The following is a 25,508-nucleotide window of genomic DNA, read 5'->3' as shown; positions in this document are numbered from 1 at the left end:
AGCGAGCACTGTATACGCAAGTAGTATGTCTTTTCTTTTTTTCCCTCGTTCTAATTTCAGCTCCCAGCACTGTGTCTGACACATGGCAAGCGCTCCATATGCCTTCTTTGAATAATTAGGAAGTACTTACTGCTTCATGGTCTTTGTTTTTATCCCATTCAATCCCACTGCAATCACTCACTGGGACTAGGTAGTACCTCATCACTGGAGTGGACAGCTTAAGATTTTATTTAAAAGAAAAATAAAGCAAATCAAGAAAAGCCTCATGGGAGCACTTAAAAGTGGACTGTTAGAAGTACATGAAAAGAAAAAAATAGATATTACTTGTGTCTATATATACTGTATTACATGATTCTAGAACAAGTAGGTTTGGAGACATCTGGGAAACTCTGAATCTTGCCATTTTCCACTGGAAATAAAGAATACAGGTGCATACATTTTTTTGCACACATAGAAATTATAACATTTTATTTTTATAAATAAAACTTATTTATAAAAAGTTTTATAAATAAAACTAAACTTTTTATAAATAAAACTTTTATTTATAAAACAAAATAAAATAAAAATATTTATTTTTAAAAAATAAAAAAGGGAGACGCAGGCAAGGTAAAAGACACACACATACACACAGAGAGAGAGGCAAAGAGAGAGAGAGAGAGAGAGAGATGGGGTGCCATGGTTTCTATTTTCAAAATGCAAAACATGCTTCATTCTGCTCTCAAATCTCTAGTGAAGGCAATATTACCATTGAAGGGACACATCTGTCAGAAACATCTTCAGTGAAACTCAAATCTGGAAGTTCAGCCACTCCATTCCTATAGGGACTTACAAAGTTCCACTATTTCAGAGAAAAGAACTTCCATGAAAAGGCGCAGTCCAATCCTGCCATTTCTAAGAAAAAACAATCTTTGAAATAAGAGACTAAAGAGCAGTCTCAAATCAGAGTCCTCCCTTATATCATAAAACTAGCACCTCAGCCCTGACAAGGAAGGAAATCATTTTGTGCACAGGTAAATAATGGAATTGTTTTATCTATCCAGAAAGTAACTGGTGTGCTCCACTGGTGAACATAAAGTGCTGCTGAGATAGAGACCCTAGGGAGGCATTCTTCAAATCCCAGCCAGTCTCTCCAGTCTGAGGAAGTGTTTCCAACCACTATGTTATCCCCCTCTGATAACACAGTCACAGTGATAAGAGAGAAATCTTTGTTGGGGTGCAGGGAGCAAAGAGAGTTCACATTCTTTGAAAGTGGCAATCACAGCAGATTCACCTTCCTTCCATCTTCTAGCAAGGGAGGTTGAAAAATGAACATGTATTAGGTCGGATTATATGTTGAACTCTGTCCTAGTTACTCTATATGTGACATTTTTTTTTAACACTCATCACAAACCTACTAGAGAGAGATTGTGTTACCCCATTTGACAGGACATTGAAACCTAGGAGGAAGCTCGTTCTTGGCCACAGAGTAAATCAGTGGTAGATCTCTAACCTGGACCAAGACCCAACTGGCTTCAAAACCTATAACCTTCCCAACACACCTTACTAACTGCAAGGAGAACATAAAATGAGAAGTAAGAATCAGAATCTAGCATTAGAACTATAAACGTTAGTGAGAAGATCATAAGAAGAGGAACTATAAACCTGGGTCTCACTCCTGGCCTGGCTACAAACACTCTCCATCACACTGAGCCAGTGCTGAATTTCCCTGGGCCTCAGTTTCCTAATGTGAAATATGAGGGGGTAAGGTTTGCATGAAGTCTGAGAACTTCCTGGCAATAATGAATAGCTGTGAGATGACAATTATTGGGTAATCCCTTTGCTAGCATTCAATGGTTTTGATCATCACATTTTTTTTAGTTTGCAGACATTTGAACTAGAACGTGTGTTATACCATACAATACACTGGAAAGTTCTTAGATTTTGTTGTGGAACATTTATGAAAACATATTTTTGCTGTATTGGTTGGTGCAAAAAGAACTGTGGTTTTGGACCATGAATTTTAAATCATTATAGCTAGGGTCAAACACATCTTTATTAATCAAAATAGGAACCATTACAATAAACACATTTTTGCCAATGAGGAATAAGTTTGCTTATTCCTGTAGGGTAGAAATCTATGCTTTGGGATTCAATAAACTCTTGGAAAGCATTTTCTGCATCTTGCTGGTTGTGGAAGCATTTTCCCTGCAAAAAGTTGTTGAGCTGCTTGAAGAAGTGGTAATCGGTTGGTGAGAGGTCAGGTGAATATGGTGAATGAGGCGGATCTTCATGGGCCAATTTGTTCAAATTTTGAAGCACTGGTTATTCGACATGCAGTCAGGTGTTGTAGAGAACTGGACCCTTTCTGTTGACCAATGCCGGCTGCAGGTGTTGCAGTTTTTGGTGCATCTCATCGATTTGCTGAGCATACGTCTCAGATGTAATACTTTCACCCAGATTAAGAAAGCTGTAGTGGATCAGACTGGCAGCCAGCCACCAACCAACTGGTGACCATGATTTTTTTCTGGTCCAAGTTTGGCTTTGGGAAGTGCTTTGGAGCTTCTTCTCAGTCAAACCACTGAGCTAGTCATCACTGGTTGTGGTATAAAATCCACTTTTTGTCACATGTCACAATCTAATTGAGAAATGGTTTGTTGAGTAGAATAAGAGAAGATGGCACTTCAAAAATGACTATTTTTAAATTTTCACTCAGCTCATGAGGCACCCACTTAGCAAGTGTTTTAACCTTTCCAATTTACTTCAAATGCTGAATGACTGTAGAATGGTCAATGCTGAGTTCTTTGACAACTTCTCATGTAGGTGTAAGAGGATCAGCTTCAATGATTGCTCTCAACTGGCCATTGCCAACTTCCAATGGCCAGCCACTATGCTCCTCATCATCAAAGCTCTTGTCTCCTTTGCAAAACTTCTTGAACCACCATTGCACTGTATGTTTGTCAGCAGTTCCTGGGCCAAATGTGCTGTTGATGTTGTGAGCCATCTCTGCTGCTTTATGACCCATTTTAAACTTGTATAAAAAAAATTGCTCGAATTTGCTTTTTGTCTAACATCATTTCTACAGTCTAAAATAAACATAAACAACAAGTAATGTCATTAGCAAAAAAAAAATAAAGCAAGAAGTGCCCATTAAAATGATGTATAACATAACCACATTTATTTTAGAACGTATTTCAATATCAAATGGTAAATTCCAATAATGCAAAACCACAATTACTTTTGCAGCAACCTAACACTTTCTAGTTTCAGTTGTCTCATCTGCAAGATGGTGTTTATGAAACAGATCTTACAAGTTAGTGGGTAAATGGAATACTATAACTAAATGCTTATAAAAGTGCCTGGCAAAAGATAGGTGTTCAAGAAAAGTTAGTTAAGTGGAGAATGTGGGAGGACTGTAAAGTTGGAGTGGTCACTTAATGTCAGAGATGGGAAGTTTTTTTAGACCTAAGTCATGGCGGGAAAATGCAATAGATATTTAAGAACATAAAAATGTGTGCATTGAAAACATATTCTTCTCTTTGCATTGCAGAATTTATCCTCTGAGCCACTTTCTCCAGGAGGAGCTCCTGGAGTTACGTATCCTCCCTTCACAGTAATTCCTCCTTTCCTCACATCCCTCATCATTGCCTACTCTGTCACTATCAGCCCACTCCAGGTATGCTGAGTAGAAGATGACAGATTGCTTTCAGTTTGCTTCATTTTTGTTTTTGTGTCTCACAAGTTAACGTAGAAGTCAGGGCCTGACTGCTGTTACATATTTGATAGACTGCAGGCTTCTTGGAGGAGGGAATTTGTATTATTTCTACCCACATTTTTCAGTGTGCTAGCACGTAAGTACCCAATGAATGTTTACTCAAATAATGGATGAATGGTTCAATATCCTTTTAACTGTGTTTAACCATCAACATGTGGTTACTATTAAGAGTTCAATCTCCCAAGGCAAGCATGAAAACCACTTCATGATCTAACCCACAGATACCTCTTCAACTTCAATCTTGGACATGCCTCTGAACAAAGCAGGTGCTCCAGGCAAACCAAACCATTTGCTATGGATGTTGTTTCACATCTCCTTTTCTTTTCCCTCTGCTCGTATTTCTCCCTTCATCTGCATTTCCTTCTGCCTAACTACATATCACCCTTGTCCACCTGATAAACACCTTTTCACTTTTCTGGGCTCCAACCAAGCTCCCTCTCCTCTAGAAACCCATTCCTAGGTAAAATGAACTATCTCTGCCTTCTCTCCACCCAGGGACTTCCCTGGGCCCCCTATTACCAGTAACATTTTAATTCTCTTATTTTTTAAAGTAGTATCTTTAAAAAACAACATAGTAGTATCATAAAAAAATAAGACAGTCTCCCCATGGGACTATGAGCTCCTTGAAAGCAGTGACCATGTATGACTTTCCACTGTACACAGCAAGAACAATCAGCACAGGGCCCAGGACAGAATATGTGCTCAACAAAATGATCTAACTCATTTGCTTATAAGTGGTTATTGGCAACCTATTGTGTGCCAGGGCTATTCAGGAGCTGGGAAAACAGGGGCAAACCAATGCAGACATGTGCCTTGCATTCAGATACTAGTCAACTAATCACTCAAACATGCATGATTAGAAGTGACAAGTACAAAGAGGAGATGGAGGTCTATAAAAGAGGAGTTGACCTAGTGAGGGAGGTAAGAAATCCCCTCCAAGCTGGAAACTATCATTCTCAGCAAACTATCACAAGAACAGAAAACCAAACACTGCATGTTCTCACTCATAAATGGGAGTTGAACAATGAGAACACATGGGCACAGGGAGGGGAAAAACACACACCAGAGCCTATTGGGGGGTGGGGAGCTAGGGGAGGGATAGCATTAGGAGAAATACTTAATGCAGGTGATGGGTTGATGGGTGCAGCAAACCACCATGGCACATGTATACCTATGTAACAAAACTGCACATTCTGCACAGGTACCCCAGAATATAAAGTAAAATTAAAAAAAAAAAAAAAGAAAACCCCTCCTGAAAAAGTGACATTTGAATCAAATGTGAAGTGTAAGTAAAAGTCATCAGGTAGGCCTGGGGTGGGGAAAGGGAATAAGTGACCAAGGCATCCAGGTCCCCAAGGTATTATTCTTTCTCCTCATATACCCTGAGACTCTCTGAGTCTTGATTTTCTCATTAGCCTCACTGCGGGGAACAATCCTCACCTCAATGCGTGGTTTGTGAGGATGCCATGAGAAAATGTGTTTGATGTGCCCTGTATAGTCCTCGGCATAGAGTTCCTGCTTGATCAATGCTAATGCCCCTACTCATTCTTCTGATGCACCTAATCTTTCTCTTGATGTTTCTAATTATTTTCCTGGTGCCTCTTATCATTCTCCAAATAATAGCAAGAGACAGAACATGTGGCTGCTGAATAGGCCACGACAGGGAATTGGCTTTCACTGAGAAAAAGCAAACTCATATACTTCCTCCAAGTTACAAGGATAATTGACCTCTCTCTGAATTATATCTGGATCTATTGTACTTATTTGTTTGTTCTATTGAACTGAGACCTAGAGTTTAGACTTCAATTCTGCCATCACCTTACAGATAAGTCCAGAGGTTGAAACTGATGATTGGAAATTGTTTTTGTTTTACAAATTAAATTATCCCCTTTCTTCTTTCTTTCTTGCCCTTCTTTCCCCTCTTCCTTTCTTCTATGTATCCTTCCTTCCTCCTGCCCTCCTTCCTTCCCTCCCTTCTTTTCTTCTCTCCTTTCTCCCCCTTATTATTTTTTATTAAGTACTATATTCAGTAAAACCTGCTATGGGCCAGTAGCTGGACTAGGTACTAGGTATGGAAGATAAACTAAGGTAGATATTTTCTGGCCCTCCTATAGCTCACAGACTCATGAGGAAGACAGATGGGAAACACAGCTATTGAAATAACTGCAATGAAGAAGATCAAGTTACTATGGAAACAGGTAACCACAATCTGATCTAGTCTGGGAGGTCAAGAAAGTTACATCCCAACTATATCCTAAGGATTAGAAGGATTTAATCAGGTTGGGGGTTGAAGAGTAAGCCCTTCCAGGATAAAGTAATAGCATTTGCAAGGATTTGAGGAGAGAACAATGCCATGTTAGAGATACTAAAAGGTGGTCAGCCTGACTGGAGGGTAGATATTGAAGATAACGGCAGCCTAGGGGGAGGCTAGAGAGAAAGATGGCATGGCAACCTGCTCATGACAGGCCTAGTAGGCCACATGAGGCAATTTGAACTTTATCCGAAGAGCAATACGGAGTGGCATGATGCTGAGAGTCCTCCACCTCCTTCTCAAACCCATGCTTTTATTTCTCTAAAAACTCTAGCAATAATTCATGAAAACCATTTCCTTCTTTTTCCTCACCTCACCCACTCATGCCTGAAGGGACCCACCCTAGATTTTCCCCCAACCTCCATTAACAGGGCAGAATTGTAAGGAGTCCCAGCTTGGAAAGTTGCCTTTGGAGCCTGGGGCTGCAGCTGGCGTTGCCCACCACATCACTGACCCAAATGTGAATCAACCAGAAATTATTGGGTGAAGCTCATTCATTGGCTGTGCCCTCAGCTATGCGGTCACAGTGGAAGAACTGGGCCCCTGAAATAATCACGCCTGCCCATCGAGGAACATCTGAGTCAATGGCTCCATTCATCGGCCTGCCCACGCCTCCCAGGTCTTCTTCTCTCCAGAGATATATGGCAGGATACCCATATATACAGCTGTCAGTGGAAAACCATTGCATGGGTGGGGGGGGTGGGTGGAAAATATCTTTCTTTCTGCAAATTTATGGAAAGAAAATATTGCAGTTCTCCTCCTTCATGACGCCAAATATAGCAGGTAACAGATCCTCCTTTTAAAATGGACATTAATTTTTTTCATAAAGAAAGAATAGCAAAAACACAGGAGACAGGCAAATCTGTTACAATCGTTGAGTATTGATTCAAAGGCCAATTCTTTCTATGTAGGCCCCAAACCACCCATGCGAAGGATGGCTGGCACGCAGTGGTAACTCAGAACTTACTATTAACAATGACGTGTTTGTGGTCAGCAAATTCCTCCCAAGGCTCTAAGTCCCACTCCAAAGTATATTCCTTTTCCTCTTCTTTCTGCACAGCAAACCCATTTCCTTGTATAGTTTCAGTCCCTCTAGACATACTAGTGTTAATATTAATGAGATAAAAATATAATTTTTATAAAGATCAGTAACTTCATTCCATTCTTGATCTCAGCATTATTGACATTTTGAGCCAAGTATGTCTTTGTTGTAGGGGCTGTCTTGTGCATTGTAGGATGTTTCACAGCATCCTTGGCCTTTACCCAGTAGACGCCAGTAGCACCCCTTTTTCCTCCCACCCAGAAGCTGTGACAACCAAAATGTCTCCAGACATTGCCAAATATCTTCTGGGGGTAAAATCACTCCAAGTGAAGAACCACTGGTTTATTCGCATACTTAAGAGGCAACAGAGCACAGTGATTAAAGACGTAATAGACTTTGAAGTTGAAAAGAAACTAAGTTTCTTTTGCGATTAATCTCCTTTGTGATTTAAAAGCTGTATGACCTGTAGCAAGTGATTTAATATCTCCAAGCCTCAGTTTCCTTGGTAACATGAGGAAAAGAATATACCTTACTGTTGTATTGAGAATTACATAATATAATGTGGATAAAACAATTTGCAGGGCCTGGAACCTAGTAATTACTTAATTAATGAAACTTGCCATTGACTGGAATCATTATTATTGATCATTTGTTTAGCTGCTTCATTCCTCTTTTTCAAGTTTAGTCTTCCTTCCCTGCTCCTTTTTCCTTCTCTATCACTTATTTTCTTAAAATATATCTATCTCTAAATTAATAACATACAGAAAATTGCTGTATTATTAACATTGCCCATGAAGTCTAGCCCTCTGTTCTAAATTTCTAGAAAACTGCTCTGCTTGAGTGTCATGGGATGCATCTAAAGCAGAATGTCGAAAAGCAAACAAGCTCAAATTTATCAGGGATGACTAAGAGAAAGATTACTAAAGGAAAGGCAGAAATATGAATTGTTTAAATGACTCAAGTGAGGTCACAGTTCTTAGACAAACAAAACAGATACAAAATCCCTTGAGGAATAAACTTGGGATTTAATATGATCATAGCAATTTTAGCAATACATTAACAAACAGTGGAGTGTCTAGAGTGAATAATCCAACCAGAGAAAGGTCTGATAAGAAATCATCAATCCAATCAATTGATAAACATTCATCATTTCTAGGAGCTGATTTCTGCTCAGTTTTACAAAGGACACTCTTGTGCTAGTGAGCGAATTAAGTTGCTATCAATTTTTTAAGGCTACTTCATCTCCAAGCATGGCATTTTATCAGAGCTTTTATCATAAACTTCTTAATGTCTCTTTAAAGATGATGATATGGTTTGGCTCTGTGTCCCCACCCAAATCTCATCTTGTAGCTCCAATAATTCCCATGAGTTGTGGGAGGGAACCAATGGAAGATGATTAAATCATGAGGTTGGATCTTTCCCATGCTGTCCTCATGATAGTGAGTGGGTCTCATGAGATCTGATGGTTTTAAAAATGGGAGTTTCCCTGTGCAAGTTATCTTTTTGCTTGCTGCCATCCACGTAAGATAGGACTTGCTCCTTCTTGCCTTCTGCCATGATTCAGAGGCTTCCCCAGCCACATGAAACTGTAAGTCCAGTTAAATCTCTTTCTTATGTAAATTGCCCGGTCTTGGGTATGTCTTTATCAGCAACACAAAAATGGACTAATACAGTAAATTGGTACCAGTAGAGTGGAGCACTGCTGAAAAGAGACCTGAAATGCGGAAGCGACTTTGGAAATAGGTAACAGGCAGAGGTTGGAACAGTTTGGAAGGCTCAGAAGAAGACAGGGAAGTATGAGAAAGGTTGGAACCTCCTAGAAATTTGTTCAATGGCTTTGACAAAAATGCTGATAGTGATGTGAACAATAAGGGCCACACTGAGGTGGTCTCAGATGGAAATGAGGAACTTGTTGGGAACCGGAGCAAAGGTGAATCTTGCTATGTTTTAGCAAAGAGACTGGTGGCATTTTGCCCCTACCCTAGAGATTTGTGGAACTTTGAACTTGAGAGAGATGATTTAGAGTATCTGGCAGAAGAAATTTCTAAGCAGGAAAGCATGCAAGAGGTCACTTGGGTGCTGTTAAAGGCATTCAGTTTTATAAGGGAAACAGAGCATAAAAGTTTGGAAAATTTGCAGCCAGACAATGTGATAGAAAAGAAAATCCCATTTTTCTAAGGAGAGATTCAAGCCAGCTGCAGAAATTTGCATAAGTAATGAGGAGCTGAATGTTAATCCCCAAGACCATGGGGAAAATGCATCCAGGGCATGTCAGAGGTCTTCATGGCAGCCCATCCCATCACAGACCTGGAAGCCTAGGAGAAAAACGTGGTCTCATGGGCTGGACCCAGGGTCTCCATGCTGTGTGCAACCTTGGGACTTGGTGCCCTGCATCCCAGCCACCCCAGCCACAGCTGAAAGGGGCCAATGTAGAGCTTGGGCTATGGCTTCAGAGTGTGTAAGCCTCAAGCCCTGGCAGCTTCCAAGTGGTGCTGAGCCTGTCAGTGCACAGAAGTGAAGAACTGAGGTTTGGGAACCTCCACCTAAATTTCAGGATGTATGGAAATGCCTGGATGTCCAGGCAGAAGTTTGCTGCAGAAGCAGGGAACTCATGGAGAACCTCTGCTAGGGCAGTGCAGGAGGGAAGTGTGGGGTTGGAGCCCTCACACAGAATCCCTACTGGGGCACCACCTAGTGGAGCCTTGAGGAGAAGGTCACCATCCTCCAGACCCCAGAATGGCAGATCCACTGACAGCTTGCACTGTTTGCCTGGAAAAGCCACAGACACTCAACACCAACCCATGAAAGCAGCTGGGAGGGAGGCTGTACCCTGAAAAGCCACAGAGGCAGAGCTGCCCAAGACCATGGGAGCCTACCTGTTGCATCAGTGTGACCTGGATGTGAGACATGGAGTTAAAAGAGATCATTTGGGAGCTTTAAGTCTTGATTGCCCTGCTGGTTTTCAAACTTGCATGGGGCCAGTAGCCTCTTTGTTTTGGCCAATTTTCCCCATTTGGAATGGTTGTATTTACCCAATGCCTGTACCCCCATTGCATCTAGGAAGTAATTAACTTGCTTTTGATTTTACAGGCTCATAGGCCAAACAGACTTGCCTTGTCATAGATAAGACTTTGGACTGTGGACTTTTGAGTTAATGCTGAAATGAATTAAGACTTTGAGGGACTGCTGGGAAGGCATAATTGGTTTTGAAATGTGAAAACATGATATTTGGGAGGTGCCGGGGGAGAATGATATGGTTTGGCTCTATGTCTCCACCCAAATCTCATCTTGTAGCTCACATAATTCTCACGTGTTGTGGGAGGGACCCAGTGAAAGATGATTAAACCATGGGGGTGGGTCTTTTCTGTGCTGTTCTCGTGATAGTGAGTGAGTCTCATGAGATCTGATGGTTTTAAAAATGGGAGAAACACAGGGACATGGCTGCCTTTCTCTCTTTTTCCTTATGAGAGCTGTTACCCCTTCACCCATTCAGGAAGCTGCCTCTGGCTCCTCAGGATTTCAGCGGAACACTGAGGGAAAATAAAGGGCAGGAAAGGTCTCCGTATTAGTCAGCGTTCTCTAGAAGTATAGAAGTAATAGGATAGATAGTATATATGAAGGGGAGTTTATTAAGGAGTATTTACTCACACAATCACAAGGTGAGGTCCCACAATAGGGCCATCTGCAAGCTGAGGGGAAAGGAAGCCAGTCTGAGTCTGAAAACCTCAAAGTATGAAAGCCAACAGAGCACCCTTCAATGTGTGGCCAAAGGCCCAAGAGCCCCTGGCAAACCACTGGTGTAACTCCAAGAGTCCAAAAGCTGAAGAACATGGAGGCCAATGTTCAAGGGCAGGAAGCATCCAGCACAGGAGAAAGATGAAAGCCAGAAGACTTAGCAAGTCAAATCCTTCCACGTTCTTCTGCCTGCTTTATTCTAGCCTCGCAGGCAGCTGATTAGATGATGCCCACCCAGCTTGAGGGTGGGTCTGCCTCTCCCAGTCCACTGACTCAAATGTTAATCTCCTTTGGCAACACCCTTATACTTTGCATCCTTCAATTCAATCAAGTTGACACTCAGTATTAACCATCACAGTCTTCCTTTTTCAATGCTAATATAATCAAGTATTGGTTTCCTTTGGGTACAATGGGATCTAAACTCTGAGTCTGGGTTCCATGGATGTTAAAACCTGAAGCTTTTTGAATATATGTTTATGAGTCCTTCATGGACAATCCTCCATCACCTCAGGGTGTCCCACTTCCAGTATCCTGTGGTGGACTTCCTACAATTTCCCTTTGGCCTCTGGTGACCTCATTAATACTTTCTACTGGGGTCTCATCACTCATCCAGAAATCTCTCTTGGGAAAAATTACAACCTCTTTTGGATGACTCCTGGCCACCTCTTTCCAAGTGACCACCATCTGACCCATTAGAAGTATATATCCTATGCTCCAATGCACTCTGGAAGAGCAGGTATTTTCAGTAGAACTCTCCCTCATCATCTATTACCAGAGCAAATACCAGGCACAGTTTTTCTTATTAGGCTTTAAAAGAGAGGAAGCTAGCATCAGCCACTGCCTACAGTTTCCAGTCTCCTTAAAGCTTCACTCACTCACCCTGAGGTGAGTGAAATCTTCTTTTCATTCATTTTATATCCTCCAGGTGAATATTTGGCTAATGGTCACATAATCTTTAAGCTCATCCTCTGCATTTTCTGCATGGGTCACTGTAGAATATAACAGTAGTTGGCACCATATATTTTTTTTTCCTTTTTTTATTACAAGTTCTGGGGTACATGTGCACAATGTGCAGGTTTGTTACATATGTATACATGTGCCATGTTGGTGTGCTGCACCCATTAACTCATCATTTACATTAGGTATATCTCCTAATGCTATCCCTCCCCCCTCCCCCACCCCAAGACAGGCCCTGGTGTGTGATGTTCCCCTTCCTGTGTCCAAGTGTTCTCATTGTTCAATTCCCACCTGTGAGTGAGAACATGCGGTGTTTGGTTTTTTGTCCTTGAGATAGTTTGCTGAGAATGATGGTTTCCAGCTTCATCCATGTCCCTACAAAGGACATGAACTCATCATTTTTTATGACTGCATAGTATTCCATGGTGTATATGTGCCACATTTTCTTAATCCAGTCTATCTTTGATGGACATTTGGGTTGGTTCCAAGTCTTTGCTGTTGTGAATAGTGCCACAATAAACATATGTGTGCATGTGTCTTTATAGGAGCATGATTTATAATCCTTTGGATATACACCCAGTAATGGGATGGCCAGGTCAAATGGTATTTCTAGTTCTAGATCCTTGAAGAATTGCCACACTGTCTTCCACAATGGTTGAACTAGTTTACAGTCCCACCAACAGTGTAAAAGTGTTCCTATTTCTCCACATCCTCTCCAGCACCTGTTGTTTCCTGACTTTTTAATGATTGCCATTCTAACTGGTGTGAGATGGTATCTCATTGTGGTTTTGATTTGCATTTCTCTGATGGCCAGTGATGATGAGCATTTTTTCATGTGTCTGTTGGCTGCATAAATGTCTTCTTTTGAGAAGTGTCTGTTCATATCCTTCGCCCACTTTTTGATGGGGTTGTTTGTTTTTTCCTTGTAAGTTTGTTTGTGTTCATTGTAGATTCTGGATATTAGCCCTTTGTCAGATGAGTAGATTGCAAAAAATTTCTCCCAATCTGTAAGTTGCCTGTTCACTCTGATGGTAGTTTCTTTTGCTGTGCAGAAGCTCTTTAGTTTAATTAGATCCCATTTGTCAATTTTGGCTTTTGTTGCCATTGCTTTTGGTGTTTTAGACATGAAGTCCTTGCCCATGTCTATGTCCTGAATGGTAATGCCTAGGTTTTCTTCTAGGGTTTTTATGGTTTTAGGTCTAACATGTAAGTCTTTAATCCATCTTGAATTAATTTTTGTATAAGGTGTAAGGAAGGGATCCAGTTTCAGCTTTCTACATATGGCTAGCCAGTTTTCCCAGCACCATTTATTAAATAAGGAATCCTTTCCCCATTGCTTGTTTTTGTCAGGTTTGTCAAAAATCAGATAGTTGTAGATATGCGGCATTATTTCTGAGGGCTCTGTTCTGTTCCATTGGTCTATATCTCTGTTTTGGTGCCAGTACCATGCTGTTTTGGTTACTGTAGCCTTGTAGAATAGTTTGAAGTCAGGTAGTGTGATGCCTCCAGCTTTGTTCTTTTGGCTTAGGATTGACTTGGCGATGCGGGCTCTGTTTTGGTTCCATATGAACTTTAGTTTTTTTCCAATTCTGTGAAGAAAGTCATTGGTAGCTTGAAGGGGATGGCATTGAATCTATAAATTACCTTGGGCAGTATGGCCATTTTCATAATATTGATTATTCCTATCCATGAGCATGGAATGTTCTTCCATTTGTATGTGTCCTCTTTTATTTTGTTGAGCAGTGGTTTGTTGTTCTCCTTGTAGAGGTCCTTCACATCCCTTGTAAGTTGGATTCCTAGGTATTTTATTCTCTTTGAAGCAATTGTGAGTGGGAGTTCACTCATGATTTGGCTTTCTGTTAGTCAGTTATTGGTGTATAAGAATGCTTGTGATTTTGCACATTGATTTTGTATCCTGAGACTTTGCTGAAGTTGCTTATCAACTTAAGGAGATTTTGGGCTGAGACAATGGGGTTTTCTAAATATACAATCATGTCATCTGCAAACAGGGACAATTTGACTTCCTCTTTTCCCAATTGAATACCCTTTATTTCTTTCTCCTGCCTGACTGCGCTGGCCAGAACTTCCAACACTACGTTGAATAGGAGTGGTGAGAGAGGGCATCCCTGTCTTGCACCAGTTTTCAAAGGGAATGCTTCCAGTTTTTGCCCATTCAGTATGATATTGGCTGTGTTTGTCATAAATAGCTCTTATTATTTTGAGATACGTCCTATCAATACCTAGTTTATTGAGAGTTTTTAGCATGAAGCGCTGTTAAATTTTGTCAAAGGCCTTTTCTGCATCTATTGAGATAATCATGTGGTTTTTGTCTTTGGTTCTGTTTATATGCTGGATTACATTTATTGATTTGCATATATTGAACCAGCCTTGCATCCCAGGGATGAAGCCCACTTGATCATGGTGGATAAGCTTTTTGATGTACTGCTGGATTCGGTTTGCCAGTGTTTTATTGAGGATTTTTGCATCAATGTTCATCAGGGATATTGGTCTAAAATTCTTTTTTTGTTGTGTCTCTGCCAGGCTTTGGCATCAGGATGATGCTGGCCTTATAAAATGAGTTAGGAAGGATTCCCTCTTTTTCTATTGATTGGAATAGTTTCAGAAGGAACGGTACCAGCTCCTTTTTGTACCTCTGGTAGAATTAGGCTGTGAATGCATCTGGTCCTGGACTGTTTTTTGGATGGTAGGCTATTAATTATTGCCTCAAATTCAGAGCCTGTTATTGGTCTATTCAGGCATTCAAATTCTTCCTGGTTTAGTCTTGGGAGGGTGTATGTGTCCAAGAATTTATCCATTTCTTCTAGATTTTCTAGTTTATTTACATAGAGGTGTTTATAGTATTCTCTGATGGTAGTTTGTATTTCTGTGGGATCAGTGCTGATATCCCCTTTGTCATTTTTTGTTGTGTCTATTTGATTCTTCTCTCTTTTCATCTTTATTAGTCTTGCTAGCAGTCTATGAATTTTGTTGATCTTTTCAAAAAACCAGTTCTTGGATTCATTGATTTTTTTTGATGGGTTTTTTGTGTCTCTATCTCTTTTAGTTCTGCTCTGATCTTAGTTATTTCTTGCCTTCTGCTAGCTCTTGAATGTGTTTGCTCTTGCTTCTCTAGTTCTTTTAATTGTGATGTTAGGGTGTCAATTTTAGATCTTTCCTGCTTTCTCTTGTGGGCATTTAGTGCTATAAATTTCCCTCTACAGATGGCTTTGAATGTGTCCCAGAGATTCTGGTATCTTGTGTCTTTGCTCTCATTGATTTCAAAGAACATCTTTTTTTCTGCCTTCATTTCGTTATGTACCCAGTAATCATTCAGGAGCAGGTTGCTCAGTTTCCATGTAGTTGAGTGGTTTTGAGTGAGTTTCTTAATCCTGAGTTCTAGTTTGATTGCACTGTGGTCTGAGAGGCAGTTTGTTAAAATGTCTGTTCTTTTACATTTGCTGAGGAGTGCTTTACTTCCAACTACATGGTCAATTTTGGACTAAGTGCGATGGGATGCTGAGAAGAATGTATATTCTGTTGATTTGGGGTGGAGAGTTCTGTAGGTGTCTATTAGGTCTGCTTGGTGCAGAGCTGAGTTCAATTCCTGGATATCTTTGATAACTTTCTCTCTTGTTGATCTGTCTAATGTTGACAGTGGGATGTTAAAGTCTCCCATTATTATTGTGTGGGAGTCCAAGTCTCTTTGTAGGTCACTCAGGACTTGCTTTATGAATCTGGGTGCTCCTGTATTGGGTGCATATATATTTAGGATAGTTAGCTCTTCTTGTTGAATTGATCCCTTTACCATTATGTAATGGTCTTCTTTGTCTCTTTTGATCTTTGTTGGTTTAAAGTCTGTTTTATCAGAGACTAGGATTGCAACCCCTGCCTTTTTTTGTTTTCCATTTGCTTGGTAGATCTTCTTCCATCCCTTTATTTTGAGCCTATGTGTGTCTCTGCACATCAGATGGGTTTCCTGAATACAGCACACTGATGGGTCTTGACTCTTTATCCAATTTACCAGTCTGTGTCTTTTAATTGGAGCATTTAGCCCATTTACATTTAAGGTTAGTATGGTTGTGTGTGGATTTGATCCTGTCATTATGATGTTAGCTGGTTATTTTGCTTGTTAGTTGATGCAGTTTCTTCCTAGCATCAATGGTCTTTACAATTTGGCATGTTTTTGCAGTGGCTGGTACCGGTTGTTCCTTTCCATGTTTAGTGCTTCCTTCAGGAGCTCTTTTAGGGCAGGCCTGGTGGTGAGAAAATCTCTCGGCATTTGCTTGTCTGTAAAGTATTTTGTTTCTCCTTCACTTATGAAGCTTAGTTTGGCTGGACATGAAATTCTGGGTTGAAAATTCTTTTCTTTAAGAATGTTGAATAATGGCCCCCACTCTCTTCTGGCTTATAGAGTTTCTGCCGAGAGATCTGCTGTTAGTCTGATGGGCTTCCCTTTGTGGGTAACCCAACCTTGCCTTCTGGCTGCCCTTAACATTTTTTCCTTCATTTCAACTTTGGTGAATCTGACAATTATGTGTCTTGGAGTTGCTCTTCTCAAGGAGTATCTTTGTGGCGTTCTCTGTATTTCCTGAATTTGAATGTTGGCCTACCTTGCTAGGTTGGGGAAGTTCTCCTGGATAATATCCTGAAGAGTGTTTTTCAACTTGGTTCCATTCTCCCCATCACTTTTAGGTACACCAATCAGATGTAGATTTGGTCTTTTCACATAGTCCCGTATTTCTTGGAGGCTTTGTTTGTTTCTTTTTACTCTTTTTTCTCTAAACTTCTCTTCTTGCTTCATTTCATTCATTTGATCTTCAATCACTGATACCCTTTCTTCCAGTTGATCGAATTGGCTACTGAAGCTTGTGCATTCATTGCGTAGTTCTCGTGCCATGGTTTTCAGCTCCATCAGGTCATTTAAGGACTTCTCTATACTGGTTATTCTAGCTAGCCATTCATCTAACCTTTTTTCAAGGTTTTTAGCTTCTTTGCATAGGTTTGTACTTCCTCCTTTAGCTCAGAAAAGTTTGATTGTCTGAAGCCTTCTTCTCTTGTCAAAGTCATTCTCCATCCAGCTTTGTTCCATTGCTGGCAAAGAGCTGCATTCCTTTGGAGAAGGAGAGGCACTCTGATTTTTAGAATTTTTAGCTTTTCTGCTGTTTTTTCCCCATCTTTGTGGTTTTATCTACCTTTGGTCTTTGATGATGGTGACGTACAGATGGGGTTTTGGTGTGGATGTCCTTTCTGTTTGTCAGTTTTCCTTTCTAACAGTCAGGATCCTCAGCTGCAGGTCTGTTGGAGTTTGCTGGAGGTCCACTCCGGACACTGTTTGCCTGGGTATCAGCAGCGGAGGCTGCAGAACAGTGAATATTGCTGAACAGCAAATGTTGCTGCCTGATCGTTCCTCTGGAAGCTTCATCTCAGAGGGGTATCCGGCTGTGTGAGGTGTCAGTCTGCCCCTACTGGTGGGTGCCTCCCAGTTAGGATTCTCAGGGATCAGGGACCCACTTGAGGAGGCAGTCTATCAGTTCTCCAATCTCAAACTCCATGCTGGGAGAACCACTGCTCTCTTCAAAGCTGTCAGACAGGGACATTTACATCTGCAGAGGTTTCTGCCGTCTTTTGTTCGGCTATGCCCTGCTTCCAGAGGTGGAGTCTATAGAAGCAGGCAGGCCTCCTTGATCTGCAGTGGACGCCACCCAGTTCGAGCTTCCCAGCCACTTTGTTTACCTACTCAAGTGTCAGCAATGGTGAGCACCCCTCCCCCAGCCTCACTGCCACCTTGTAGTTCGATCTCAGACTGCTGTGCTAGCAATGAATGAGGTTCTGTGGGCATGGGACCCTCCGAGCCAGGCGTGGGATATAATCTCCTGGTGTGCTGTTTGCTAAGACCATTGGAAAAGCACAGTATTAGAGTGGGAGTGACCCGATTTTCCAGATGCCGTCCATCACCACTTCCCTTGGCTAGGAATGGGAATTCCCTGACCCCTTGCACTTCCTGGGTGAGGGAATGCCTCGCTCTGCTTCATTTCACCCTCGGTGGGCTGCACCCACTGTCCTGCCTCCACTGTCCGACAAGCTCCCGTGAGATGAACCCAGTATCTCAATTGGAAATGCAGAAATCGCCCATCTCCTGCGTCGCTCACGCTGGGAGCTGTAGACTGGAGCTGTTCCTTTTTGGCCATCTTGGAACTGCCCCCAATTGGCACTATATACTTTAAAACTAGCTTATGAAAGATCCCATTTTAATGTCCCATTATGGAAGGTAATCTTGCAAAACCCAAGGTAACCATTGCATTAAAGTCTTATCTTGCTCTCTAAAGCTATGCAAGAAGGCAGCAATGTCATGAGGTTACAACCCCAGCATCCTCACCCTTTAGGAAACTAAGGGAAAACTGAATAGAGAATGTGTGGGGAGCTCTTCCTAACCTGTGAGCCCTATACCAAAGTGATGTGAGTCATTAAGGATCTCAGATTGTAGTCTTTTTTTGGTATCTGCATACTTAATCTCTTCTAATTTTTTTTCTTTTTCTCTCAAACTCATTACATATCAGAAGGTAGTCACCTATGGCAGGCTCAAAGCCCAGTGTGGGCTGACAAAGTGTCATTTGGTACTTGACAAGGGGTTTCATGATCAGAATTCTACTGTTCCATTCTCTAGAGCTTTAAAAAGGGAGTCTGGTATAGCGGAGAGCAGAAAGACTTTTCCATTAAAAAGTTTCTTCAATTTAAAAATCACTTTACTTTCTGAGCTTCAGTTTCCTCATCTGAAAAGTAGGAAAGTCACACCTATCTAGCTTAACTACAGGGCCTGTGGTGAGGCTCAAGTTCCAGTTCTATCACTCCCTTCCTAGGTGCACCTTGGGAAGAGGGCTTAATCTTCATACACATATCATTCACAAATACTTGTTAACTCAATTCACAAACACTTATTAAGCACTACTACATGCCAAGTACTATGCCAGATTCTGAAGGATAGTAAATAAACATGCAAAAATTACACAATACATATTCTTCACAGAGTCTATAACCATGAGTGGGATAGACATCCAAGTCCAGAGTCTAATGATAAAACTCTTGAGAGAATAATATATCTGATCTTAATTTCAAAAGGTAGAAGCAGATTTGGTTAAATATCAGTCCTGATGACTTGTTGATGACATTTGAGAAGGTTAATTGTACAAAAAACTTGTATTTTTAATGCAAAGGGTGTATTAGTATCAGATGTTATAAGAGGGCTACAAAGTATAAGTGTTAAGCTGTGTAGGGCTCACAGTTGTAATACACACTTCCTATGACATTCTCTTTTACTATTGAGCATGGCTTATTACGGTATTCAGTAGTCCTAAGGCACAGTACATGTTTCCTCATTTCCTCATATTTTATTCATTATTATTTTTTCTTCTTCACCTCTGTAGATTTTAATTTCAATCTAATTCTATTTGATCCCTATTCTACTATTTTATTAGCACATCTCCTATGGCTTCTGAGAGATTGTCCACTTGATTACATCATGTGCACTTCTTAAAACAGATACAAATTTGATTAAGAAAAAAAATCACAGATAGGTCTTCTTTAAACTAATCATTGCCTATACGTATCCCCTCAATGAAAGCAGAGTCGTCCAATGCAGGCCACTTAAAATATAAAGGATTATTTTCACTTGTCTTGAATTTATTATAAAGTGGAACCTAATATGAAACTAAAGGAGTTACTGAAAAATTTATATGTTTCCTTACACAAATAGATTTCACTTATGAAAATCTCCTCTAAAGTTCAAGGCAGAAAATGTTATTTTAAAAAATTAGATTGAAGATATTTTAAAAAATTATAGGCCAGGCATGGTGGCTCATGCCTGTAATCCCAGCATTTTGGGAGGCTGAGGTGGACAGATCACGAGGTCAGGAGTTCGAGATCAGCCTGACCAACATGGTGAAACCCCGTCTCTACTAAAAATACAAAAAAAAAAAAAAAAAATTAGCCAAGCATGGTGGCATGCACCTGTAATCCCAGCTACTCAGGGGGCTGAGGCAGGCGAATCGCCTGAACCCAGGAGGCGGAGGTTGCAGTGAGCCAAGATCGCGCCATGCACATAGTATCTCTTGACTTCTTTATTTCCCTGTTTTCTTATTTACAGTATTATTTTTATGGTCAAGTTTTATAATATTTTATTCTACTAGGTAAAAGTAATACTCAGAGCTAGTAATCTTAGTTATATACTTAAATGGATTTAATGTTCACTACCAATCAATCTTTTTCCTAGACTTCTCTATTTCTAAGTTGTTTTTTTTTTTTTCGTTTCTTCATTGGGTGCATTTCTTTGTCTTGTGTCTGTTTTTTTTAATTATAAGGAAGGTTTATGCATGCCATAGGATGAATATCTGCATGTCTGAGGTTGTAGATCCTTTGTCTTCATCTTCTAAAGACAAGCTATGCTGGGTATAATGGGTCTAGTTTTCTTCCCTCTAAACATTATGGATATTATGCCACTGTCTTCTGCTATTACATGTTGCTGTGGAGGAGTATAAGGCAACTCTGGGCCGGGCGTGGTGGCTCACGCTTGTAATCCCAGCACTTTGGGAGGCCGAGGCGGGCGGATCACGAGGTCAGGAGATCGAGACCACGGTGAAACCCCATCTCTACTAAAAATACAAAAAATTAGCCGGGCATGGTGGCGGGCGCCTGTAGTCCCAGCTACTCGGAGAGGCTGAGGCAGGAGAATGGCGTGAACCTGGGAGGCGAAGCTTGCAGTGAGCCAAGATTGTGCCACTGCACTCCAGCCTGGGCGACAGAGCGAGACTCCGTCTCAAAAAAAAAAAAAAAAGGCAACTCTGAATTTTTTCCTTCTAAATTACTTTATTATTATTATTACATTATTATTATCACATCTGAAATGTATTAAATTTACTGGGATCTGTGCTGTTGATTCTATATAAAAATTTCTTGGCATGTAATATGTTGATGTTTCTTTCTGTTAAATTATTTTCATCTCATAAAACATTTTCTAATGTGATTGTTCTCAAGCACAGCCTTGTCCTTTACTGTGTCTTCAGTTGGGTTCATTCTACTTCTGGAATTTTCATGTGTCTTCCACTTCAATATTACTTAGAATTTCTTCTTTGATTATTTCTTGAGCTCTTCTTACCTTCTTTTTTCTTTTTTTTAACTAGTACTCTTGCTTTTTAGCTCAGAGCTCCCTTTTTTACACAAAAGAGATATCAGGGTGACCTAACATTCTTGAAGCTATCAGGAACTGGAAAACTATTTGCTAGAACTCTTCCTCCAGTGATGTGTGTTCTTTTGTTTGCTTTTCATTCCTTTGCTTATTCAGTGTCTATGCATAGACTTCTGTGCTTATTTCTTGCTGATAATTCTTTTTAACATGACAAAGTATTTACTAAACAATATTGTGCAGAGTGAGGAGTGCAGAAGTCAAAGATGGAGGGAAGTTCTTTGAAGGCAGTATTCATTTTTATTGCAAGTTTATTTTCCAGATCACTTTTATAAAATTTAACCCTTCCATTCCTGCATGCAACTATCTATTCTTTCTGGTTTAGGTATTTGGAAGATCAGTTTGGCTTCCATGCTATCTCTGTATACACAAGCCTTCTGGCTTGTCATTCGGTGAACGCTGTTTTTTCATTTCATCCTCCACCTTTCTTTTCCCCAGAGATGCAGTGAGCATCTAGGTGGGCTAAATCACAATCAATTACAAATGTCATGATATAGCGTCCATCTCCAGACCAGTGGTTTTTATAGCATTATCTCTCTTCTTCCATGGCTTGCCACAATTTTAAATTCTTCTACTTTAATCAAAAGACCACTGAATAGTCTTTTGAGGATTGTGGCACTTCTAGGAAAATCTGCACCCAGTTTCAGGTCCATAACAAGATTTCGTGGTGCTAAGTACGAATATATCAAAGTCTGTGGTTCAGGGTTATAGCTATTTCCACGTTCACTGAAGATGGAGTAGATTTTCTTTTTTTTTCTTTTTTTAGTTTTTTTTTTCTTTTTATCATTTTCAGAAAACTTAAAGGAAAGATTTATCAATCTTTAATCCAATCAAGTCTCTTTGAGTGCTTCACAATCCCCATGTTAAGAATTGATCACAGTGCCCATGTAAATTGCATTGCTCTGCTTCCAGCTAAAGAAAAGCATGTGAGGAAGATCTAGAGGCTGCACCTGTACATTTAATCAGCCTCTTTTAGTGAAAAATGATCATTTGAAAAACATATTTTGTATTCTGTGTTTAAACTAACACTTGAAAGAGGAGAAAATTGACCTATAGTTAGTTCATTATGCCCTGCTCTTTGCTAGTTCCCTTCTTTGAACAAACCCCACTATCATATCACTTAGAGATTATGACTCTTTAAATCCTCTAAGAGCTCCTCCAGCACCTAGCACAAGGTGTACCACACAGTACACTCAAACAATGGGAAAGCAAATGAAATAATTCCAGAAATTTACTGTGCAAAATAAATCCCACCTTTGCAAAGCTAAAGCTCATCTTTCTCTGATACCTCTCTCTCACTCCTTACAGTTTCTCCATATAGGTTCCCTCTTTCTGGAGATAAACAGAACAGAGGAATCTTATTTGCTGTATTTTTTGCAGGCAGCATCATGTGAAATACGCAGAGTGAAATGATTTCCTTTCAACTGTAGCCCTTATTTTTCCATTTTTGTTCAAGACTCGGGAATCCAGCTTTGCCCAGGCCTGAAGCAAGAATGAAAAATTAAGTAAAAAGTTTAAAATCATGATGCTCAGAATCTCCATCCCAGGCCTGGAGGCAGCTCCTGGAAAATATGTGTCACATTTTTAAGCAAGACTCTCTGCTCCCTCCTTTTTCTTTCCTCCAAGACTCTGGAGCAAGCTTTGGGTGGGGCTCCTCTTCTCTCTAGAGGAACAGGTTGCTATTTTGGGGGATCTGATTGGGTTTCATGTTAACTGGAAACTTTGCCACAAGGAGTGGCTCAAGGTCAAGAGAGACAGCTTCCACTTTGCTGTGTGTTAGAAAGACTACCCATACACAGGTGCTTTGGCATCAAGAAACCTGATTTAAATCTCAAATCCTGGGTCTGCACTTTCTAGCCATTTGCCCTAAGACGAATTACTTAAGTTGTCTGAGCTTCCATTTTTCTCATCTGTAAAATGGGTTTAATAAAATCTGTATCAGAAAATCATATACACATGACAATTAGCATAGTTTCTACCATAGAAGTACTCAATAAATGCTAAGTCATATGCACAAACACACACTCTCTTCCTCCCTTTCTCTGTCTCTCTCTCTCACACACACACACATGCACACACACATACATGTATGACCATCATTCACTTGGTACCAGTTGTGTCCTTGAGCCAACTCTATGAATTGGTTTTTAGGACAATTATTTTGCAGATGCAAATGATAAAAGTGAGACACAGCAATGTCAAGTAACCTGCCTGAGGTGGAATAATCAGGAAGTGAAGCAGTGAAACTCATATTTGAACTCAGATCTCTGATTCCAAAGCCTGTGTTCTTAAATGGTCTGACTGCTTCATTTCAAATCATTCAACCAACATATACCAAATTAAATTATCTTCTCAACCCAAACCAAAGTACCCAAAGTGCCCTTACCTCGGGTTGATAAAGGGGCATTGCAAGAAAAATCCCACATTGACCAAACCTCAACACACACTTCCCTTCTCTGCTCCTCTGCAGGGGTAGCACTCTAAGTCCTCATCAGCTGTCTCTTTAATAAAAACTGAAGAGGACAGAGGATGAGGTCTGCGTTAGGTGCCCAGGAAGAAATGGTGCCAGGACAGTGGAGGGGCTTGGAAGGGAGGCAAGGACCATGAAAGAATTGAGGACTGAGGGCAGGTCCCCCTGTCCCCCTGCTGTTACTGGGCCACCTTAGGATCTGGGACTGTCGGCAGCTAAGCAGGCAAGGCCAGGGCCCTCCATGCCTGTCTCTGAGGTCATTCCCCAAGCACTCCACAGGCCTGACTCACCAGGGATTAGCTCTGTCTCTAAGGGAGGTGCTGCCCCTGCCTGGCTCTGTGCCCTCTGGTTCCAGACTTCGAGCCAGTCCTAGAACCGACTCAGTTGCCCGCTCCTTGCAATTCCTTCCACACTAGGTATGGGCCCATTCTGTCTATTTATCTATTTGCGTCCACACAGAGAATCAGTTTTATCTGCATATCCCTGGCACATAGCAGAGTCGGTGCTTAGTAAATGCCTATCTGTCTGAAGGACATCAAGGTATGGAGAAAAATGTCTTCAGAATTACAAACATGGATTTAAATGCTAACCCTGGCCAGGCACGGTGGCTCACACCTGTAATCCCAGCACTTTGGTAGGCCAAGGCGGGTGGATCACGAGGTCAGGAGATCGAGACCCTCCTGGCTAACATGGTGAAACCCCGTCTCTACCAAAAATACAAAAAAATTAGCCGGGCGTGGTGGCAGGCGCCTGGAGTCCCAACTACTCGAGAGGCTGAGGCAGGAGAATGGCGTGAACCCGGAAGGCGGAGCTTGCAGTGAGCCGAGATCGTGCCACTGCACTCCAGCCTGAGCGACAGAGCAAGACTCCATCTCAAAAAGAAAAAAGAAAAAAAAAAAATGCTAACCCTGCCACTCAGTCTCTGTGACACCTTGGGTCATTACAATATCTCCATGGGCCTTTTTTTTTTTTTTTTTCATTTGCAATTGGAACTGATAGTTCTTCCAATTCAATATTGCTGGGTGGATCATGTGAGATAATGCAAGTGAGAGAAGCTCATAAACTGTAAAGTGCTCACCAATGAATAATTCTCAGGAAGACCAAGTGTCTAATGTCCCATTGATTGCAGCAGCTATCCTGACCAGAGACTCATTTTACAGGTACATATGTGTCTCAAACATTTGTCTTATGCTTTCTGTGTGCTTAGAAGTGGTTCCTTACATCATTATTATAGTACACTGCATTTATCCATCATTCATTCATTGATTCATTTGTATTATTTCATTCAGAATATGTTTATAACTTGGTATTTTCCAGGTTCTGTGATAAGTTCAAAAGATACCACAGTGAGGAAAGCAGACATGGATTTTGTCTCTTGGTGCTTATAGACTAATGGGAGAGAAGGGCATTATATATATAGTAATTCAAATGTTTTCTTATAGTTGTGATAGTGCAAAAAATGAAAGATACAGAAAATCAGAGCAGTATATAGCAGAGCACACACTGTGTGTGTGTGTGTGTGTGTGTGTGTATTTTCATGGTAGTGAGGTGGAGAGTCAATGCTTAAAAATAGTGAATACTTTCCTTAGAACATGTCAATTAAACACAGCCTAAATAATGAGTAGGACATCAGCAGGTTAAATGTCTTTGTGTTGTGTGTGCGGAGGGTGTTCATGGGTGGCGGTAGTTAGACACAAGCCCTTCAGAAAGAGATCAACTGGCAGCAAGATGACCACCAGGTAGGAAAGAGCTTGGCATCTGGAAAGCTGTTTGGGGAAGAGACAGGAAAAGACACATTCTGTCAAGTCTGAGATTTGTCTCACTTTTTCCTGTTGGCTTGTACCAATGCTGCCAGCTCCACAAAAGAAAAGAAAGAGAAGGAGGAGGGAGAGGAGGAGAAGGAAAGGAGAAGGGAAATGAGGAAGGGGAGAAGGAAGAGGACTTTTGGATTTCTTTAAAAGGAAAGAGGAAATATAATTATTCTTTATGGAATTTCTGCCATTCTGC

The sequence above is a fragment of the Hylobates moloch genome, unplaced genomic scaffold (assembly GCF_009828535.3).
Source record: "Hylobates moloch isolate HMO894 unplaced genomic scaffold, HMol_V3 SCAFFOLD_10, whole genome shotgun sequence".
Classification (NCBI taxonomy): domain Eukaryota; kingdom Metazoa; phylum Chordata; class Mammalia; order Primates; family Hylobatidae; genus Hylobates; species Hylobates moloch.
Note: the sequence above shows the minus strand (reverse complement) of the source record.